This window comes from Pan troglodytes, chromosome 20 (genome assembly GCF_028858775.2).
Source record: "Pan troglodytes isolate AG18354 chromosome 20, NHGRI_mPanTro3-v2.0_pri, whole genome shotgun sequence".
Classification (NCBI taxonomy): Eukaryota; Metazoa; Chordata; class Mammalia; order Primates; family Hominidae; genus Pan; species Pan troglodytes.
In genome coordinates this window covers 31180337-31202375 of record NC_072418.2, presented here as the reverse complement: position 1 = coordinate 31202375, position 22039 = coordinate 31180337, and the positions used below count along the sequence as shown (strand labels likewise).

At 38.8% G+C, this 22039-nt stretch overlaps 1 long non-coding RNA gene across 2 annotated transcripts in view; it reads left to right on the top strand.

Annotated features, from left to right (window-relative positions):
* LOC134809044 (uncharacterized) overlaps nt 1-18798 on the top strand; it is a 29866-nt gene extending 11068 nt beyond the window's left edge. Inside the window, exons 3-5 of one of the 2 annotated variants that reach the window (XR_010153566.1) lie at nt 13155-13335; nt 15973-16088; nt 17192-18798. This is a non-coding gene — a long non-coding RNA (uncharacterized LOC134809044). The remainder of the gene's footprint in view (nt 1-13154; nt 13336-15972; nt 16089-17191) is intronic. The other variant, XR_010153567.1, reaches the window with a different exon arrangement.
* Nucleotides 18799-22039: the final 3241 nt, after the last annotated feature.

Sequence of the window (22039 nt, the reverse complement as noted above, 5' to 3'; positions counted from 1 at the left end):
TTGAAGTTGAAAGTTGAACATGGAAATTATATTTGAAAATCACATATTAATGTTAATTGTGTTTTTCAAGTTCATTGGTGTTTTTAGCCCACAGACTAACAAGGAACTTGAGGATTTCTTCACTCACTCTTTCCTTTAGGAAGGGATGTTGCTCTTTCTTCCTGTCTGGATCTTCTGCATCTTTCCAGTTGCTTCTACATGAAGCCCTAAGGGGACTTGGCCCCATATAGTCTGCTTTCTCATTTCTGGACTTCAGTCCATTTCTAGTTAGCACTGCACAAAGTGGCACTGGTTCACATTTTCTTAAACATATTAGTTTTCTGGTGACTTGAGGGCTAGGACAATACCATGAAAATTATACTTCTTTCTTGTATCCTCCAATATGCCCTCTCCCAAATCCATGCATTGATGCCATGGATTTTTGGATGGCCACCCAAAGACAAAAGCTGGTTTTTCCCTTTGTGGTCAGACCCTTATCAGTGTAGGAAATTATCCTATGTTTATTCACTTATTCAACAGACATTGAATGAGTGCCTCCTGGATGACTAATATTGTGTTGAATTAATCCATTTAATGAGGAAGACAAAGATCTAGGGACATCTAGGACAGAAACATGAAACTTTGGCTTTTAAGAGACCGCTTTTATAAGAAAAAAAGGTCAGAGATGAGGGAAGAGAAAGGAAGACAGTGTGATCAATAGTAAGGAATTCACAATATTTAAGGAAGATGTTTTTAGTAAATGTTTTTAATTTTGCAGTTGGAGAAAACGGATCAGTTCAAATGAGTGGGCCAGTGAGGTTTGCAGGAATTAAAGACAAAAAGGTGTCCCCCAGCCCTAATTCCACTCTGGCTAATACCTCCTTGCCATGAGGGTCAATCAGAGGAAGGGAAAAGTAAGCTAAATGAATGGCAAGAGGAGAAAGGCAAGGCAGGGGTTCAAGGAAACAGACCTTGAGCAGTGCATTGAGGCCACAGCAGCCGGAATGTGGACTCAAGTGCTGGGGACTGTGCTGCTAGCTGGGAATTTGCTCACTCAGCCAACACACCTGATACTTCACCTCCATTATCAGATCCTTTATTGTCCAGAGCACATCTGACAGAACACCCACCTTGCAATGAACTAAAATCATCAGCTGTGTGCCTTGCATCTGCTCCATTCTAGGTGGGTTCTCCTATCATTTATAGCTGAGTATAGCCTGGGTAGAATAAATCCCCTAATTCAGTTGTCTGCCTGGGGAAAAAGAAAAAAAAAAACAGTGAATGGGTAGAGAGAAGTAGAGAATTATTATTTTTTCCCGCTAGTGGCTTGGTCTGGAAAAGAAGATAAAGTAATAGAATTGGAAGGTGGGGAGGAGGAGCAAAAACTGGGATGGGATCCAGAGAAGGCTCTGCTTTATTTGTTTGCTTTTTAAATTTTTTAACAATGGAAGAAATAAATTTGAAAGGAGCTTTTATTGTTTCTAAGAGTCTGAAGTCTGTAGAAATCAGAAGCCTGTCTCCAAGTATATCTACTATGTGGTTGCTAGGGAGGCCGTAAAGTTCTCTGTGACCAGGGGAAAGAATATTCAAGATACAGGTAGAGAGGCTATACCATGGGTCTATGGAAGAGTTATTTGGAAGTAAACAGCATTTGGAAGGGTTCTTCAATATTACATTAGGAAGGTTTAAGAATACTGAAGGTGGCAGAGTCATTTTGAGGCACAGGTAAAATTAGAGGTGAGTTGAAATGTCGATCGGCTCTGGAGTACCCGTCTGTATCCTATCCTCTGCTCTCTGCCTCGACCCCAAACCCATGTCTTGTGACTCATCCCCAAAGATCCCCTTGCTGAGCTGTTGAGATCTTTCAGGCCCCTCCGGCCTTGACATCCTGTTATCTTGAAGATCATATGCAGAAGTTAAAAATAGACATGATTAGGGGTCCTGGCTATATGTGGTTCTTTTTGGGCAACCCATAGACTTTTATGCCCTGCAACTTCTTGTTGGTTTAGATTTGTTTTAAAATTTATTGATTTCTACAATTGCACATGTAATACATAAGGCTTTATGGGAGATACTATATTCAAACAATAAAAATATAAGTGGACAGATGTGAATAGGTCTCTTTACCACTCCTACACCCACCTCCCTCTTTGTATGTAACACATGCCAACAAGTCCATAATTCCAGTCCATTCTCTGTGCATTTACATCTAAATATATAGAAATTTGTACAAATATATTTCTGGTAGTTTGTGACTGGGTTTTTAAAACAATTGTATTCATACTACATGTATCATTCTGTAAAACATTTTTTGCATATAATTATATATCAAATATTTTCATGCCAAAACATGTATTTATGCCATTTGTTTTAATGATTGACTGGTATTCTATGGCATGAATGTATAATGTATAATAATTAAAGGACATTATGTTTTGTTTTCTATTTCTCCTCCTCCTCCTCCTTCTTCTTCTTTTTGCTATTGCAGACAAAAGTTAAATTCAATGATCATCTTCCTGTCTGTAATTCTGTGAACATGTGTGAGTGTATTCTACAGCTATATCCTGGAAGGAGAATTGATGAGTTAAGGGGTAGGCACATTTTGGATTTTGAATAGATTCAAGTGTTGCAGGAGGGCCTAGGTAGGTCTCCCAGCCACAGCCAGTGTTCCAGGTTGTAGACATTGTTGCAAGAAAAAATTCAAGGATGAGTCAGAATGAAGGGAAAAGCAAAAAGCTTTTATTGCAAAGGGAAAGTATGCACTTGAGAGTTGGAGTGCAGGCATACTTGGGAGAGTGAATTGTGCACAGGAGAGTCTGGGTATCTAATGTTATGGTGTCTTCTAATTAGGAAGTAGAATAGAATAGATTTTCTAGGAAAAGAGTAGATTTTCTAGGAAAAAGGTGGAGATTTCTTAGGCTTGAGGGCCACCCATTTTTTATAAGAAATATGACCATGCTCAGATCTACCATGGTGTGGTGGGTGTGTGACTTAGTTTTGGAATAGGCATATAATTAGGTGTGGAGTAGGGCATGGGTCAAATCCAATGCCATGTTGGACCTAGCCTGTTTCAGCCAGTGTGGCCCCATTTTATCTGTGAGGATCTTATCAGGCCAGGCTCATCTTTGTCCTTATAGCTAATTTTAACAGCCCTTTTCTTGACATTATGTAAAATTGTTTCTTGATATTTTCCTGCTTCTCCTGTGATCACCCAGCATTCCTATCTTATGCGTGTTTCTTTAATTTGAGAGTGAAATAATCATGAAATATTATGGAAAAGGAGGGGTTTCATGGACTCCCCAGTTACTGACCCCTATTCTCCCTTATTTGGGTTTGCCTGGAAGGGTCATGGACATGTCACCCTCACTGGGGCTTTAGACATTTTCTCTCCCTTATTTTGGGTTTTCTGTTATCCTGTGGGTTTTTGTGCCTAGTTCTTGTTTCAGCTATTGTTTGGGTTTTTCCATTTTCCTGCAACAACCCAGTGCTATTCCTATCTCACAACTAAATTATCCTAAAAAAAAAAAAAAAAAAAAGCAGTTCCCATTCATATTCCCACCAAGTGCTTCTGGCAGTAAACATTTCTTTTTTTTTTTCTGTAAAAGCCTTGATTATTTATTTATTTTTTATTTTTTTATTTATTATTATTATTATACTTTAAGTTTTAGGGTACATGTGCACAATGTGCAGGGTTGTTACATATGTATACATGTGCCATGTTGGTGTGCTGCACCCATTAACTCGTCATTTAGCATTACGTATATCACCTAATGCTATCCCTCCCCCCTCCCCCACCCCACAACAGTCCCCGGTGTTTGATGTTCCCCTTCCTGTGTCCATGTGTTCTCATTGTTCAATTCCCACCTATAAGTGAGAACATGCTGTGTTTGGTTTTTTGTCCTTGCAATAGTTTGCTGAGAATGATGGTTTCCAGCTTCATCCATGTCCCTACAAAGGACATGAACTCATTATTTTTTATGGCTGCATAGTATTCCATGGTGTACATGTGCCACATTTTCTTAACCCAGTCTATCATTGTTGGACATTTGGCTTTGTTCCAAGTCTTTGCTATTGTGAATAGTGCCGCAATAAACATACGTGTGTATGTGTCTGTATAGCTGCATAAATGTCTTCTTTTGAGAAGTGTCTGTTCATATCCTTCAACCACTTGTTGGTGGGGTTGTTTGTTTTTTTCTTGTAAATTTGTTTGAGCTCATTGTAGATTCTGGATATTAGCCATTTGTCAGATGAGTAGGTTGCAAAAATTTTCTCCCATTGTGTAGGTTGCCTGTTCACTCTGATGGTGGTTTCTTTTGCTGTGCAGAAGCTCTTTGGTTTAATTAGACCCCATTTGTCAATTTTGGCTTTTGTTGCCATTGCTTTTGGTGTTTTAGACATGAAGTCCTTGCCCATGCCTATGTCCTGAATGGTATTGCCTAGGTTTTCTTCTAGGGTTTTTATGGTTTTAGGTCTAACGTTTAAGTCTTTAATCCATCTTGAATTAATTTTTGTATAAGGTGTAAGGAAGGGGTCCAGTTTCAGCTGTCTACATATGGCTAGCCAGTTTTCCCAGCACCATTTATTAAATAGGGAATCCTTTCCCCATTGCTTGTTTCTATCAGGTTTGTCAAAGATCAGATAGTTGTAGATAAGTGGCATTATTTCTGATGGCTCTGTTCTGTTCCATTGGTCTATATCTCTGTTTTGGTACCAGTACCACGCTGTTTTGGTTACTGGAGCCTGGTAGTATAGTTTGAAGACAGGTAGCCTGATGCCTCCAGCTTTGTTCTTTTGGCTTAAGATTGACTTGGCAATGTGGGCTCTTTTTTGGTTCCATGTGAACTTTAAAGTAGTTTTTTCCAATTCTGTGAAGAAAGTCATTGGTAGCTTGATGGGTTTGGTATTGAATCTGTAAATTACCTTGGGCAGTATGGCCATTTTCACAATATTGATTCTTCCTACCCATGAGCGTGGAATGTTCTTCCATTTGTTTGTATCCTCTTTTATTTCATTGAGCAGTGGTTTGTAGTTCTCCTTGAAGAAGTCCTTCACGTCCCTTGTAAGTTGGATTCCTAGGTATTTTATTCTCTTTAAAGCAATTGTGAATGGGAGTTCACTCATGATTTGGCTCTCTGTTTGTCTATTATTGGTGTGTAAGAATGCCTGTGATTTTTGCACATTGATTTTGTATCCTGAGACTTTGCTGAAGTTGCTTATCAGCTTAAGGAGATTTTGGGCTGAGACGATGGAGTTTTCTAGATATACAATCATGTCATCTGCAAACAGGGACAATTTGACTTCCTCGTTTCCTAATTGAATGCCCTTTATTTCCTTCTACTGCCTGATTGCCCTGGCCAGAACTTCCAACACTATGGTGAATAAGAGTGGTGAGAGAGGGCATCCCTGTCTTGTGCCAGTTTTCAAACGGAATGCTTCCAGTTTTTGTCCATTCAGTATGATATTGGCTGTGGGTTTGTCATAGATAGCTCTTATTATTTTGAGATATGTCCCATCAATACCTAATTTATTGAGAGTTTATAGCATGAAGAGTTGTTGAATTTTGTCAAAGCCCTTCTCTGCATCTATAGAGATAATCATGTGGTTTTTGTCTTTGGTTCTGTTTAGATGCTGGATTATGTTTATTGATTTGCACATGTTGAACCAGCCTTGCATCCCAGGGATGAAGCCCACTTGATCATGGTGGATATGCTTTTTGATGTGCTGCTGGATTCGGTTTGCCAGTATTTTATTGAGGATATTTGCATTAATGTTCATCAAGGATATTGGTCTAAAATTCTGTTTTTTGGTTGTGTCTCTGCCAGGCTTTGGTATCAGGATGATGCTGGCCTCATAAAATGAGTTAGGGAGGATTCCCTCTTTCTATTGATTGGAATAGTTTCAGAAGGAATGGCACCAGCTCCTCCTTGTACCTCTGGTAGAATTTGGCTGTGAATCCATCTGGTCCTGCACTTTTTTTGGTTGGAAAGCTATTATTGCCTCAATTTCAGAGCCTGTTATTGGTCTATTCAGAGATTCTACTTCTTCCTGGTTTAGTCTTGGGAGAGTGTATGTGTCGAGGAATTTATCAATTTCTTCTACATTTTCTAGTTTATTTGCGTAGAGGTGTTTATAGTATTCTCTGATGGTAGTTTGTATTTCTGTGGGATCGGTGGTGATATCCCCTTTGTCATTTTTTATTGCATCTATTTGATTCTTCTCTCTTTTTTTCTTTATTAGTCTCGCTAGTGGTCTATCAATTTTGTTGATCTTTTCAAAAAACCAGCATGTGGATTCATTGATTTTTTGAAGGGTTTTTTTTGTCTCTATTTCCTTCAGTTCTGCTCTGATTTTAGTTATTTCTTGCCTTCTGCTAGCTTTTGAATGTGTTTGCTCTTGCTTCTCTAGTTCTTTTAATTGTGATGTCAGGGTGTCAATTTTAGATCTTTCCTGCTTTCTCTTGTGGGCATTTAGTGCTATAAATTTCCCTCTACATTCTGCTTTGAATATGTCCCAGAGATTCTGGTATGTTGTGCCTTTGTTCTCATTGGTTTCAAAGAACATCTTTATTTCTGCCTTCATTTTGTTATGTACCCAGTAGTCATTCAGGAGCAGGTTGTTCAGTTTCCATGCGGTTGAATGGTTTTGAGTAAGTTTCTTAATCCTGAGTTCTAGTTTGATTGCACTGTGGTCTGAGAGACAATTTGTTATAATTTCTGTTCATTTACATTTGCTGAGGAGTGCTTTACTTCCAACTATGTGTTCAATTTTGGAATAGGTGTGGTGCTGAAAAGAATGTATATTTTGTTGATTTGGGGTGGAGAGTTCTGTAGATGTCTATTAGGTCTTCTTGGTGCAGAGCTGAGTTCAATTCCTGCGTATCCTTGTTAACTTTCTGTCTCGTTGATCTGTCTAATGTTGACAGTGGGGTGTTAAAGTCTCCCATTATTATTGTGTGGGAGTCTAAGTCTCTTTGTAGGTCACTAAGGACTTGCTTTATGAATCTGGGTGCTCCTGTATTGGGTGCATATATATTTAGGATAGTTAGTTCTTCTTGTTGAATTGATCCCTTTACCATTATGTAATGGCCTTCTTTGTCTCTTTTGATCTTTGTTGGTTTAAAGTCTGTTTTATCCGAGACTAGGATTGCAACCCCTGCCTTTTTTTGTTTTCCATTTCCTTGGTAGAACTTCCTCCATCCCTTTATTTTGAGCCTATCTGTGTCTCTGCAGGTGAGATGGTTTTCCTGAATACAGCACACTGAGGGGTCTTGACTCTTTATCCAATTTGCCAGTCTGTGTCTTTTAATTGGAGCATTTAGCCCATTTACATTTAAGGTTAGTATTGTTATGTGTGAATTTGATCCTGTCATTATAATGTTAGTTGGATATTTTGCTCATTAGTTGATGCAGTTTCTTCCTAGCCTTGATGGTCTTTACAATTTGGCATGTTTTTGCAGTGGCTGGTACCAGTTTTTCCTTTCCATGTTTAGTGCTTCCTTCAAGAGCTCTTTTAGGGCAGGCCTGGTGGTGACAAAATCTCTCAGCATTTGCTTGTCTGTAAAGTATTTTATTTCTCCTTCACTTATGAAGCTTAGTTTGGCTGGATATGAAATTCTGGGTTGAAAATTCTTTTCTTTAAGAATGTTGAATATTGGCCCCCACTCTCTTCTGGCTTGTAGAGTTTCTGCCGAGAGATCAGCTGTTAGTCTGATGGGCTTCCCTTTGTGGGTAACCCGACTTTTCTCTCTGGCTGCCCTTAACATTTTTTCCTTCATTTCAACTTTGGTAAATCTGACAATTATGTGTCTTGGAGTTGCTCTTCTCCAGGAGTATCTTTGTGGTGTTCTCTGTATTTCCTGAATTTGAATGTTGGCCTGCCTTGCTAGATTGGGGAAGTTCTCCTGGATAATATCCTGCAGAGTGTTTTCCAACTTGGTTCCATTCTCCCCGTCACTTTCAGGTACACCAATTAGATGTAGATTTGGTATTTTCACATAGTCCCATATTTCTTGGAGGATTTGTTCATTTCTTTTTATTCTTTTTTGTCTAAACTTCTCTTCATGCTTCATTTCATTCATTTTGTCTTCCATCGCTTATACCCTTTCTTCCAGTCAATCCCATCGGTTACTGAGGCTTGTGCATTCGTCACACAGTTCTCGTGCCATGGTTTTCAGCTCCATCAGGTCCTTTAAGGACTTCTCTGCATTGGTTATTCTATTTAGCCATTCGTCTAATTTTTTTCAAAATTTTTAACTTCTTTGCGATTGGTTTGAACTTCCTCCTTTAGCTCGGAATAGTTTGATCTTCTGAAGCCTTCCTCTCTCAACTCGTCAAAGTCATTCTCCGTCCAGCTTTGTTGCATTGCTTGTGAGGAGCTGCGTTCCTTTGGAGGAGGAGAGGCACTCTGATTTTTAGATTTTCCGGTTTTTCTGCTCTGTTTTTTCCCCATCTTTGTGGTTTTATCTACCTTTGGTCTTTGATGATGGTGACATACAGATGGTTTTTGGTGTGGATGTCCTTTGTGTTTGTTAGTTTTCCTTCTAACAGTCAGGACCCTCAGCTGCAGGTCTGTTGGAGTTTACTGGAGGTCCCCTCCAGACCCTGTTTGCCTGGGTATCAGCAGTTGGAGGCTGCAGAACAGCAGATATTGGTGAACTGCAAATGCTGCTGCCTGATTGTTCCTCTGGAAGTTTTGTCTCATAGGAGTACCCGGCCGTGTGAGGTGTCAGTCCACCCCTACTGGGGAGTGCCTCCCAGTTAGGCTACTCGGGGGTCAGGGACCCACTTGAGGAGGCAGTCTGCCTGTTCTCAGATCTCCAGCTGCGTGCTGGGAGAACCACTACTTTCTTCAAAGCTGTCAGACAGGGACATTTAAGTCTGCAGAGGTTATTGTTGTGTTTTGTTTGTCTGTGCCCTGCCCCCAGAGGTGGAGCCACAGAGGCAGACAGGCCTCCTTGAGCTGTGATGGGCTCCACCCAGTTCGAGCTTCCTAGCAGCTTTGTTTACCTACTCAAGCCTGAGCAATGGTGGGGGGCCCTCCCCCAGCCTCGCTGCTGCCTTGCAGTTTGATCTCAGGGTGCTGTGCTAGCAATGAGCGAGGCTCCATGGACGTAGGACCCTCGGAGCAAGGTGCAGGATATAATCTCCTGATGTGCCGTTTGATAAGCCCGTTGGAAAAGCACAGTATTAGGGTGGGAGTGACCCGATTTTCCAGGTGCCGTCTGTCACCCCTTTCTTTGACTAGGAAAGGGAATTCCCTGACCCCTTGCACTTCCCGGGTGAGGCGATGCCTTGCCCTGCTTCGGCTCATGCACGGTGTGCTGCACCCACTGTCCTGCACCCACTGTCTGGCACTCCCCAGTGAGATGAACCAGGTACCTCAGTTGGAAATGCAGAAATCACCCGTCTCCTGCGTCACTCACGCTGGGAGCTGTAGACTGGAGCTGTTCCTATTCTGCCATCTTGGCTCCACGCCCCCTCCATTTCAATCATTTCTATTCCAACCCTGGATATTAATATTTTGGATAGTTAAGTATTTACATATTTTAAGCATTTGTCAATCTGACAAGTGAATGTTGTTTTGAGTTATATTTCCTTAATTATTGGTGAGGTTGGGTATCTTTTTATGTTTATCGGCTATTTGCTTTCCTTCTATAAACTGGTTGTATGTATCATTTACCAGTATGTTGTATTTTATGCCAATGTATTATATTTTTAATTTAGAGAACACTTTATGTAAGATGGACATTTATCCTTTTATTGTCTTTCCACTTAGACAGTAAGTTGTCAAATAGTCTGTTCATTCCTCTTTTTCCTGTAAGATCACCTTTACAGTCAACAAAATCTCCCTGTGTGCATTGCTAGAGACTACTTTGTTGTGTTGATTTACTTGTCTCTTCCTACTAGGATGTGGTTCTCTTTGAACACTGTAAATTTACACTATATTTTACTATCAGCCATGTTTCAGTTCTCATTTCTTCCTCAGAGTATTTCAGGCTACTAATGGGCATTTATTCCTTTGAAGAAACCTAAGATTGAGTGTCTAGAGTTTCTTAAAGAAATATATTATGATTATGACTGGGTTTGTGGTGGAATTTTTAGGTTTACCTCAGGAAATTTTCTTATATTTACTCTACTGAGTATCCTAACGAGCACAGAATTCCCTTTATTCAGTAATAAAGCTATATACTTTTTCATATTCTTACTAAATCCATTCCTAGGGATTTATACATGTAATACTATTATAAATAGGTCACCTTCACCTAGGGATGTCATGTACATTCTGCAGCTACTTTTTACAAATTGAACATTTTTTGAGATAGTTGTAGATGTACATACTGTGCAAGAAATAATACAGAAATTCTGTGTACCATTTACCCAGTTTTTGCCAATGGTAACACCTTGTGAAACTATAGAAGGACAGCACTCCCAGGATATTAGCGCTGATATTACAAGATGCAGAATCGTAAATCAACACAACAATCAGTCATGTTGCTCTTTCTAGCCACACACACTTCCCTCCCACCTCCACACCCTCATTAACTTCTGGAAATCACTAATTGCTTCTTCATTTTGTTATTTTTTTAAAGAATGTTACATATATGGAATTGTACAGCATATAGCTTTTGATGGTTAGCTTTTTTACCAGTATAATTCTCCAGCAGTTCCTCTGGGTTATTGGTGTGTAAATAACTCATTCATTATGTTTTCCTAAGTTATAAATTTTTTAAATTAATTATTTTGAGACAGGGTCTCCTCTGTCACCCATGCTGGAATGCAGTGGTAGAAACTCCCAGGCTCAACAGATCCTCCCACCTCAGCCTCTCAAGTAGCTGGGACTACAGGTGTGCCCCACCACACCTGGCTAATTTCTTAGTATTTTGGGGGTAGAGATGGGATTTTGCCATGTTGCCTAGGCTGGTCCCAGACTCATGGGCTCAAGTGATCCTCCTGCCTCTGCCTTCCGGTGTTGGGATTGCAGGTATAAGCCACCATGCCCGACCCATGTTTATTGTTGAGTAGTATTCATTGTATAGATGTACCAAACTTTGTTTACCCTTTCACCTATTGAAGGACATATGGGTTGTTTTCTGGTTTTGGCTATTACAAATAAAGCTGCTAAAAGCACTCCAGCATAGATTTATGTGTGTGAGAACAGAAGTCATTTCTTCTGTAGGATGAAAGATGAGGAGTGCAGTAACTGGTTTGTATGGTAGTTGCATGTGTCAAATTTTTACAGAAACTCCCAAACTGTTCATCAGGGGGTGGCTTTATCGTACTACGTTCCCACCAGCAATAGTGTTATTAGGATATTTTTAATTTTGGTTATTCTGATAGGCATTTAATTATGGCACATTGTGGTTTTAATTTGTGTTTCTTAATGGGTAACAATGTCAAACATCTTTTCATGTGCTCTATACTTTCTGTATACCTTCTTTGGTTGAAATGCCTCTTCATGTGTTTGGTCATATTCTAATTTGGTGGTTTGATTTGTTACTGAGTTTTTATTGTTGAGTTTAAATGCCAGTCTTTTGTCAATATATAAATTTGAAAATACATGATCTCAGTTTAAAACTTGTTTTTCTATCTGCTTAACAGGATCTTTCACAGAGCAAAAGGTTTTCGCTTTGGTGAAGTCCAGTTTATAAATGGGTCTTTTTGCAAATCATGCTTTTGGTATCTATCAAAAGAATATTTTGCCTAGTCCTAGATCTTGAAGGTTTTTTTTTCTATAGTTTTGTATTCTACATTTAAATACATGATCCATTTGGAGTTAATTCATATATAAAGTATGAGACTAAAATTAAAGGATTTTCGCCTATGAATGTGTAATTATTTCAGCACCATTTGGTTTTTTTTATATATACTTTAAGTTTTAGGGTACACGTGCACAACGTGCAGGTTGGTTACATATGTGTACATGTGCCATGTTGGTGTCCTGCACCAATTAACTCGTCATTTAACATTAGGTATATCTCCTAATGCTATCCTTCCCCACTTCCCCCACCCCACAACAGGCCCCGGTGTGTGATGTTTCCCTTCCTGTGTCCCTGTGTTCTCATTGTTCAATTCCCACCTATGAGTGAGAACATGCCGTGTTTGGTTTTTTGTCCTTGCAATAGTTTGCTGAGAATGATGGTTTCCAGCTTCATCCATGTCCCTACAAAGGACATGAACTCATCATTTTTTATGGCTGCATAGTATTCCATGGGTTATATGTGCCACATTTTCTTAATCCAGTCTATCATTGTTGGACTTTTGGCTTGGTTCCAAGTCTTTGCTATTGTGAATAGCAGCACCATTTGTTGAAAGTCAATCTTCATCCATTGTAAAAATCAGTTGAGAATATTTATGTGATTCTATTTCTGAGCTCTCTGTCTGGTCCATTGATCTACAGGTCTATCCCTCTACCTTGTCCTTTTTGACTAGGTAAGTCTTGAAATAGAGTAGACAAATTTCTCTCATTTTTTTTCAAGATGGTTTCGGGTATTCTAGTTCCTTTGTCTTTTTGTATACATTTAGGATAATCTTATTTATATCTACAAAAAAAACCTTGCTGGGATTTAAAAGGAATCACCTCTAACCTATGAATCAATTTAGGGAAAAATGACATCTTTATTATATTGAATCTTCCAATACATAAACATAGTATGTTTTTTTATTTATTTAGAACTTTGAATTATTTTATCAGTGTTATGTGGTTTTCAACATTTAAGTCCTGTACATGTTTTGTTAGATTTACTCTATTGTATTATTTTCTAAGTGATTGTACTTTTAAAAATTTTTTAATGCTTGCATGTTATTTCCAATACAGTCATCCCTCAGTTTCCACAAGAGATTGGTTCCAGGACCCCCACAAATACCACAATCTGCAGATGCTTAAGTCCTTTATATAAAAGGTCATAGTATTAGATATTGTCTCACCCAGTTAAAATGGCGTATATTCAAAAGATAAGCAATAGTAAATGCTGGTGAGAATGTGGAAAAAAGGGAACCCTCTTACACTGTTGAAGGGGATCTAAATCAGTACAACCACTATGAGAACAGTTTGGAAGTCCCTCACAAAACTAAAAATTGAACTATCACATGATTCAGCAATCCTACTGCTAGATATATACCCAAAAGAAAGGAAATCAGTATATTGAAGAGATGTCTGCACTCCCATGTATGTTGCAGCACTGTTCACAATAGCCAAGATTTGGAAGAAACCTAAGTGTCCACCAAGAGATGAATGGATAAAGAAAATATGGTACTTATATACAATGGAGTATACTCAGCCATAAAAAAGAATGAGATCCAGTCATTTGCAACAACATGGATGGAAATGGAGATCATTACGTTAAGTGAAATAAGCCAGGTACAGAAAGACAGACGTTGAATGTTCTAACTTATTTGTGGGATCTAAAAATTAAAACAATTGAACTCGTGGACATAGAAAGTAGAAGGATGGTTACCAGAGAATGGGAAGGGTAGTGGCGGATCAGGAGGAAAGTGGGGATGGTTAATGTGTACAGAAAATACTTAGAAAGCATGAATAAGACCTGCTATGTGATAGCACAACAGGGTGAGTATAGTCAATGATAACTTGATTCTACATTTTAAAATAACTAAAACAGTGTAATTGGATTGTAACACAAAGGATAAATGTTTGAGGGGCTGGATACCCCATTCTCTATGATGTGATTATTTCACATGGCATGAGTATATCAAAACATCTCATGTATCTAATAAATATCTATACCTACTGTGTACCCATAAAAATTAAAAATTAAAAAAATTAAAACTAAAGAGGGCATAGTATTTGCATATAACCTACACACATTCTCCTGTATTCTGTAAATCATTTCTAGATTATTTATAATACTTAACACAATGTAAATTTTATATAAATAGTTGTTATATTGTTTTTAATTTATAATATTTTATATTTTATTGTTCTTTTTATTAGTTTTTATTTCAAATATTTATTATCTCTGGTTGATTGAATCTGCAGATGTGGAACTCACAGATACCAAGTGCCAACTATATATATTACACACACACACACATATTACACACACACATGAAGTCATTTATTTCAAGAGGGGTTTTTTTTGCTTATTATTTGAAAGTTTCAGGAATTTTCACACGATCATGTCATCTGCAACTAGGGTCTGTTTCTTTCTTTCTAATTTATAGTATTTTCCTTGCCTTCCTATACTGGCTAGAATTTCTAGCAATATTGGAATAAGAGTGACAAAAGTGGGCATCTTTGCCATACACCCAATTTTTGCAGAAAGCATTCAGTTTTTCATTCTCAGGTGTAATTTAGCTTTCTTTTTTTTTCTACAGATGATTTTATCAAGTTAAAAGTTCTCCTATTCCTATTTTTCAGATAGTTTTCTTTGTAAATTCATGAATGGGTGCTGAATTTTGTCAAATGATTTTTCTGAATTGATTGATATAATCGTTTGATTTTTTTCTTCAGCCTGTTAATGTGGTAGATTACATTGATTTTCAAACATAGAAGCAGCCTTGCATTCCTGAAATAAACTTCACTTGGTCATAGTGTGTAACTGTTTTTATACATCAATGAATACTATTTGCTAATATTTTCTTAAAGGTTTCTGTTTCTACATTTATGTGTCTGTAGTTTTCTTGTTTGTACTTTGTCTGGTTTTGATATCAGGGTAATATATTTTCATGAAATAAATTGTAGTATTTCCTTCTGTTCTGTTTTCTGAAAGATATTGTGTAGAATTGGTGTTATTCTTTAAATGTTTGGCCAAATTCTACAGTGAAACAATCTGGACCTGGAGATTTCTTTTTTGAGAATTTTAATATAGGAATTCAATTTACTTAATAATTATGAGTATATTCAAACAATTTATTTTACATTGAGTTATGTTAGTTTATGTTTTTCAATGAATTTGTGAATTTTTATTTGTGAATATTTAAGCTGTCAAACTTGTATGTGCAGAGTTGATTGCAGTATTTATTTATTATCCTTTTGATCTCTCATGGTTTATAGTGATATCCCATTTTATTCCTGATAATGAAAATTGATGTATTTTCTCTTTTTTCTCATTAGCAGACTTGCTAAGATGTGTCCATTTTATTCATCTTTTCAAAGAACCAGTTCTTGGTTATATTAATTTTCTGTATTATTTTTGTTTTCAATCTCACTGCTTCTTTCTTTCTTTCTTTCTTTTCTTTCTTTCTCTACTTCCTTCTTTCTCTCTCTCTCTTCCTTCCTTTCTTTCTCTCTTCCTTCCTTCCTTTCCTTCCTTCCTTCTTTCTTTCTCTCTCTCTCTTTCTTTCTTTTTCTTTCTTTTCTTCCCTCCCTTCCTTCCTTCTTTCTTCTTTCTTTCTTTCTTTCTTTCTTTCTTTCTTTCTTTCTTTCTTTCTCTTTCACTTTTTTTTTTCACAGAGTCTCACTCTGTCTCCCAGGCTGGAGTGCAGTGGCACGATCTCGGCTCACTGCAACGTCTGCCTCCCAGGTTCAAACGATTCTCCTGCCTCAGCCTCCTGAGTAGCTGGGACTATAGGCACACGCCACCATGCACGGCTAATTTTTGTATTTTTAGTAGAGACGGGGTTTCACCATGTTGGCCAGGATGGTCTCGATCTCCTGAGCTCGTGATCCACCGGCCTCAGCCTCCCAAAGTGCTGGGATTATTATTTCCTTTCTTTTAGTTGAATTGGGTTTATTTTAAGTTTCTTTTTCTAGACTCTTGAGGTAGGAGCTTAGATAATTGAATTGAGAATTTCTAATATGTACATTTTATGCTGTAAATTTTCCCTTTGGCACTTCTTTAGCTCTGTCCCACAATTTTTGATATATTATATTTTTATTCAGTTCAATATAATATCAAATTTCCTTTGAGACTTTCTCTTTGACCCAGGGATTATTTAGAATGTGTTTAGATTCACAGTTTAATAGCTTTATTTTGCTGCTGTAACAAATTGTCACAAATGTAACTGCTTATAACAACACAAATTTATTTTTTCTCAGTTCTGGAGGCCAGGAATTTAAGCTGAGTCTTATGTGGCTAAAATCAAGGTATCATCAGGGCTGCTTCCTTCTGTCAGCTCCAGAGAGAATACATTCCTTGTCTCTGCCAGCTTCAGGTGATGGCTCACATTCCTTGGCTTGTGGCTGCACCCTTCCAGTCTCTGTGCCTATCATCATGTGGCTTTCTCCATTTCTGTGGTTAAAAGTCTCTCTCCTTCCATCTTATAAGAACACCTGTGATTATAGTTATGGCCCATCTGGATAAGCCAGAATAATATTCTTATTCCAAAGTCTTTAAGCTAGTCACATTTGTATGTTACATTTTCACATGAGGAAACAGCCATACTGAGTGCTTGCAGATTTTCCTCTTACCTTTATGTTATCTTCTTGTTGAATTCCATTGTGGTTGGAGGATACTCTCAGTATAATTTCAACTCTTTTAAACTTTTGAAAAGTTTGTTTTATGGATCCATATATGATATATCTTGATATATGTTCTGTGGGCACTTGAAAATAATGAGTAGTTTGCTGTTGTTAGATGAGGTGTTCCATGTATATATAATACATATGTATATATGTACATACATATACATAGTATTGTTATGTAAACAATATTATATATATTCTCTCTGTCTATAATGATTTTTATTGATCTGATGTCTACATGATATGATATTAATATAGCCACTCTTGTATTCTTTTGATTAATATTTGCATGATATACTTTTTTGTATCCTTTACCTTTCAAGCTATCTATACTATTATATTTGAAGTGAGTTTCACTTAGTGAGGCTACTCGGGTTAAGGTTTTTAAAATCAACTCTGCCCATTTCTTTCTTAATTTGTTAGGGCTTAAGTCTGGCATTTTACTTTTTGCTTTGTGATTGCTCTCTATTCTTTGTTGTTGTTGCTGTTTATTTCTCTTTTTATTTTTCCTGCCTTCCTGTTGTTTACTTCAGCACTTTTTATAATAAAACCTTGATTTATCCATAGTGTCATTGAGAGTACCTCTTTGTATAGCTTCCTAAAATTGCCAATATGTATTTCAAATTTATACATAACATTAGCCATTAATTATGTTTACAGTGTTGTACAACCATCACCACCATTTGCAAACATTTTCATCATCCTAACAAGAAACTCTGTACCCATAAATCAATAACTTTGTATTCCCTCCTTTTCTCAGCCTGTAATAATCTCTAACTTTATGTCTCTTTAGATTTGTCTAATATAGATACTTCCGTGAGCAGCCCAAGCCCCTCCTCACTGACAAGTTCTACTTCACCTTAACTGAGGGCATTGCTCTTTCAGACAGACCACCTTGCAAAGGACAGCTGCATACTCAACTTGCCGCTGTTTCTCCTGGAGGCCAACCTGGTGACCTTCCTCTTCCCTCTGGACCGCCTGAGAAGGGCGGCAGAAAAGGAGATGGTGACAAGATGCCTCTGCACAACCTCGCCATGGTTTTGGCCCCATGATGCTCTGGCTTTCTAGTCTTCATTGCTTTGTCTCCAACTCAAGCATAGTGTTTTTTTTTTGTTTTTTTACTCATTCTTGAGAGGAAGCCATTAGCTTTCTTTGGTTGCTTTGTCATTTATCTTATGTGACTACACCAGTTAATCAAAAGATCACTTGCTGCTCTTCTCCACTAAAACAACACCCACTTCATGCTCATTGTCTAAAGTGGGGGCACCATTTGTAACTACAGATACTAATTGTGGGGATCCCAGGTTTATTATGTGGGAGAGACTGAGACTCCCCTCAGCTGTCCCCTGAGGAGGGTTCATAGGTGAGTGAGAAAGGGACAGGGCAGCGATGTGGACATCTCCCCACATTGCCCAAGGGGCATTGCTTCCTAGTGAGGAAACTCTCGCTGTAGTTTTCTGGCAGGGAAATAATACAATCTCCAGATCATTTATCAATTTTGTTTTTTTTAAATAAACATTTTGCCATTATTAGATGAGTATATAAAAAATAAATAATATGGATTTATCTCGCAGTGTACCATTCAACTCCATCCCAAAATAGATCTATTATCTTCTCTTTTGTTCAGTGAATACTATTCATACCTAGGTAAAACTGTTGCTGTTACTCATGATTTAAGGGCATTAGGAATACAACTCAAGGGAAAAAATACCGCTATTGGAAACCAAAAAGAGTGTCTGGGACAGGTGTCAATCTATTTAGAGGTTTTTTTTCACCAAGGTTGAGGACGCACCCGGGAAAAAGAGACACGAGCCACAGTGGAATCTGTGGCCTGCACTTTTTCCAAAGAATTTTGAGGGTTTCAATATTTATAGGGGAAAAAGCAGGCCAAAGGAAAAGGAGAGAAGACAAAAAGGGGAGAGTAGAAAAAAGGAGACAAGTGGTCTCATTGTCTTGAGGCTTTCATTAGTTCTCACTGAAGCCACAGGTTGCCCATGAAAAGGAGGGGGTAGAGGAACAGCTGATTATGTACTCGCCTGGCACTGGTAAGGCTGCACCTCACATGAGATAAAGCAAACATAGAGTAGAGGAAGCATCAACATGCATTTGTCTTGGGGTGGTGGTAGGAATATTTCAGTTTCCTTTTGCCCTGTATCCCTGAAGATAAGTTGCTAATTTACATGGTCAGGGTGAGGGAGGTAACCTGGAAAGATATGTTTAGGAACAAAAGGAAAGATGGTTTCTGGGTGTGACTCAGTTTCCAAGTTTAACTTTCCCTTTTGGCATAGCGAGTTTGGGGTCCCAACATTTTATTTGCCTTTTACACTATTGACTACTAACAGTGTTTGTTGTTAAATTCCATCTGTTTTAAAATTTTAATAAAATATTTATATCATAAAATATGAATCATTCACTTATAAGATTAATATAAATAATATTCACAAAACATTGTCTTGAAAAACGTAGTTTGACAAAGTTTCAATCTGAGTAAAAGAGATTAGTATCTTAAATACAGTATTTTTTCACTGCTGGTGAGAGAGAATCTAAACTTTCTGTGAAGACTAAGAAAGTCTCACATTCTTGGTGCACACCAGGAAGCCCCGTGTTCCTTGGATGTGGAGGAGTTGAACATGAAGGAGCTGGCTGTGATGTCAGCATGTGAAGGTGGAGGAACTCCAGCCCAGGAGGGGCTCCTGGATCCACTGGCCCCAGATGGACTCAAGATGGGGAAGGTAGCCTGGAGGCTTGGGAGGCCTGAGTAGAGAGGAGGGAACAGCGCTCCCTTAAGACCCAGGCCCACTCCCAGGGAAGGGAGCAGCAGGGCCACACTCTCGGCCACCTTGGAAGAGCTCCTTGCTGTGGGCTGATTCCCATAACCTTGTCTAGGGATTCCAGCATTTTAGGTAGCTCCTCCATTGCCTTTGTTGGTTAGAGCATTTGGAACTTTTCTTTTTCACTTCTCGAACCAAAGAAGTTAATTCCTTCGTCGATACCAAGTTGGCACTCTTCACCTTTTTGTAAGCATCTGCAAGGCTGGGAATATTTAAAGACTCCTTCTTTAGCCAGGCATTCTCTAATGCTGCCTCCATCTCTGCATACTCCTTGTTTAAAACGCCAAGCCTATAAATGAATTGATTTTTTTCTCACATTCTGCAGCCAGTGTTTTGTGAGTCACTTTTCACGTCTTACATAAAGTCAGCTTCTAACAGATTCAACAAGTCTGAACAAAAATAAAAGACCTACCAAGAAGCTGATGAGACCAGTGTCTCCCCTGATGGCTTTGGAAAGTGAGTTGTGGAGTCAAGCCATTGGGCAGCAGCTTAAATATCACCTCACACATTTCGTAAATATCAGCCCCAAACGAAGTTTCACAGAAGATCCTGGCCCCTCCATCCCCGCAACCATGGATTCTGCACCACAAGAAACCCCGGGGAACACCTCAGCATTCCACCTGGAATCAACCAGGAACAGGCAGCCTATACTAGTCAGTTTCATGGTCAGCGTCAAGGAGGATTAGTAAATAAACATGCTTGTCTCCATTACTGTCTAGTAATCGGTCTTCTTTACCTGTTTCTTATTGTATGTGTATCAACAGACAATTAAAATATAGTGAAAGGTGCCAATCTTAAGTGTATAGCTTGAATAAGCCTTTAAAATGTTATACCCCCACTGCGTCCTGCAACCCTATCAAGGTATGAGTCCTGTGTGTCAACACAGAAATCGCCCCCAGTTCCTTTCCAATCAGTGTCCACTCGCCCTGACTCACGCAGCCTTGGAGAAGGTTGCTCTGAACACATCCCATTTGAGCCTGAGCATCAAGGTCATGGAATCAATTACAATGTGCTTTCTGATCTCTGCCTGCTTTGCTCAAAATATTTTTGAAACTTATCTGTTCTTGTGTAGATAAGCAGTTCACTCTGTTTGTTTCAGTAATATGACATTTTATATTACTGAGACAAATATTACACAAAATATTTCATGGACATTTTGTTTATTTTCAAATGTGGGGTATTATGAATATATTATAGATATTATGCATATGTCCTTTTGATCAATATGAGCTTTTATTTTCTCTGGGAGTAGAACATCTGGGTTGATATATGCTAATATTTTATGAAACAACTTTATTGAGCTATTATTTGCATGTCCTAAAATTCACCCAACTCAATTAATTTAAAACAAAATCTGCAGAATTAAACAAGCACCACAATTCCATTTTAGAACACTCCCATCACCCAAATAGGTCCCTCTGACTTTTCTCTACTGGCTGCATTTGACACAGTCCATCCCTCTCTCCCTGAAATGCCTCCACTACTTAGCTTCCAGTTCAGTGGGCTATTTTCTTTCCAGTCTCACTGGCTATTCTTTCTGTTTCTCCGTTGTTGGATTCTATTTTTCTCTCAAACCTGTTACCATTAGCTTTGACTCATGAATGAGTTCTTGGGTCACTTTTGTTCTTCAGAAACTCATCCCCTTGCTGGTCTCACCTAGCCCCTTGGCTTTACATGCCACCCATACTGACATGACCTCTGTATTTATCCATTCCACACTCTTCCATTTAGTCTAGATTCATAGCTACACATCCACTGCCACAACATCTCTGTGTTGACATCTAACACACCAAGCCCAAGCTCTAGACCCCTCCCCTGAGCCCACCCTCCCTCATCCTCCTCTTCCATGAGAGCAGCTCCATCCCCACAGGTGTTCAGGTTCCCGCTGTTTTGTTTTTCTTGACTTCTGTCTTCTCTCTACCTCATCTCCACTCCATCGGCACGGCCTCTGTCTGTAGCTTCACAGCATGTCCACACCTGACTGCTTCTGTCCCTCCACCTATTCTACCTGGCCAGAGCCTGATCTCCTCTGAACAGGATGACTGTGCAGCCTCCTAACCATGCACTGCCTCCTGCCATCACTCCTGCAGTCTGGGGTTCTGCCTATAAGGAGTTTGGAAGTCACCACTCCATGTGATCTGGTTTGGCTGTGTCCCCACCCAAATATCATCTTGAATTGTAGCTCCCATAACCCTCACATGTCTTGGGAGGGACCTGGTGGGAGGTAATTGAATCATGGGGGCAAGTTTTTCCTGTGCTGTTCTCGTGATAGTGAATAAGTCTCACTATCACTTTTCTACCTATATGATCATGTAATCGGCAAATAGGGAGAGTTCCCCTGCACAGGCTCTCTCTTGCCTGCCACCACCTAAGACGTGACTTTGCTCCTCCTTGGCTTTCCACTGTGACTGGGAGGCCTCCCCAGTCATATGAACTGTGAGTCCATTAAACCTCTTTTTCTTCATAAATTACCCAGTAATAAATTACCCATAAATTACCCATACTACTATTTCTTCATAGCAGTATGAAAATGGACTGATACACCATGTTAACAAAAGAACAAAGCTGAACAATCAACTATTCATCATAGATTCACAAAATAATTAAATTCATGGGGCGACTGCTGCTTTCAAAATTACAGAGACAGGAAAATGAATGCAGGCAGTCAAGACACACAAGTGCTGAAAGCTCTGTGGGAGCCAGGCTAGGGCAGGAGAGCTTCAGCTGCAATGAAGCTGCTAGAGGCTGGCTGTGGACTGGCCTGAGAACTAAAAACACCAGGGGCACTCAGTCATGGGGAAGCGAGATTG